The sequence below is a fragment of the Podospora anserina genome, chromosome 2 (genome assembly GCF_000226545.1).
Source record: "Podospora anserina S mat+ genomic DNA chromosome 2, supercontig 2".
NCBI lineage: Eukaryota > Fungi > Ascomycota > Sordariomycetes > Sordariales > Podosporaceae > Podospora > Podospora anserina.
In genome coordinates, this window is record NW_001914858.1 from 558,709 (window position 1) to 560,072 (window position 1,364).

General features: G+C 47.4%; 1 annotated feature.

The window, feature by feature from the left end:
* Positions 1-814: 814 nt before the first annotated feature.
* Positions 815-932, plus strand: a tRNA (tRNA-Pro).
* Positions 933-1,364: the final 432 nt, after the last annotated feature.

Consider the following 1,364-nt stretch of genomic DNA (forward strand, 5'->3'; position numbering starts at 1 on the left):
GAGGGAGAGGAGGGGGGGAGGAAAGAGGAGGGGGAGGGGAAAGAAAAGGGGAAAGAGATGGAGAAAGTAAAAGTTAGGAGGATTGTTAGTGGTGGTGGTAGTGGTGGAGAGGTGTTGCCTCAAAAGGATGAGGTTGCGAGGCAGGAGAAGGTGGAGGAGGGGAGGAGGTGGACGGTGAAGGAGAGGAGTGGGCTTGTGGGAGATGTGAAGCGGTGGGTGTGATGTTTGGAGGTTGGATAGGGGCTGTGGGATATGTGTAATATCTGGGAGTTGGGTGTTTATTGTTTGTGGTAATGTTTGTATTCGGAAGAGCTGCATGTAGAAAGATGGCATTGGTGGTGATAAATGGTAATCAGCAGAAGGGTATCTGATTTCTGGACATCCCTCAGCAACTAGGTATTTGAGCTTGGATGATGTGGTGCGAATCTTGCCAACCGAAAATACTTTTACATCTGGTCCAAACTGTCTAGGTACATCACCCATCTAAAGCTTTCGGTATCTTTTGTCTGAACTTTGAGTACAAGCAAACCCCTGAGCTTCTGTTGTCTGTTCTCTAAGCATTTACTATCATCCATCGAAGCTCAGAGATGGCTGTCAAAATAACGCCCCCGGTGGACAACCGAGTTCTTTCCTTTTTTTTTTAAAAAAAAAATAATTTTTTTCTTTTTTTTTTTTTACCTGTCTCTTTTATGATGATCTCTTTCTCTTATGTATCATTGATGTCCCATGCTCAGAACCTCTGTTGTGTTGTGCACGGGGTGGTGGTCCTCTCTTATGCCCCATATTGGCGTGGTGGTATCACAGCACAGAAAAAGGGCCGCTGGTCTAGTGGTATGATTCTCGCTTAGGGTTCACCCTGATGTTTACAAAGTCAATCTTCCTTTCAGAGGAAAGCTTGCGAGAGGTCCCGGGTTCAATCCCCGGGTGGCCCCAGTTTCTTTTCTCTTTTACCATTTTTTTGGTATCAATGTGACTCCACAGGTTGCAGCGGGGCCGGGGGGTTATGACGGTGGGAAGGATTGGGCTGCATGTCAAGATGGGAGAAATGTTGCCTTGTTGGGGGGCACGATGGGAAGGGGAATTGGTAGGTGACATTGGAGAAATTTGGATAGGGTTTCCAACGGGAGGGGGACTTGGGGTGAGTCTTGGTGATGGTGGGCCTCAAGGATTGGATTTCTTAGGCCCTTGACTGTAGATACTCTTCTAAGTTGGAGGTGTGATCATTCTCTTTTTCTTCATCTCCAAGTCCTAGCTCAACAGCCGAGCCAGTTGGCGCTGGACCTTCCATCAAAGACAAAATCCCCCTCGTCCAATCCAAAACAAAAACATGACGGTACCTGGAAAGACATGATATCCCAGCCGTG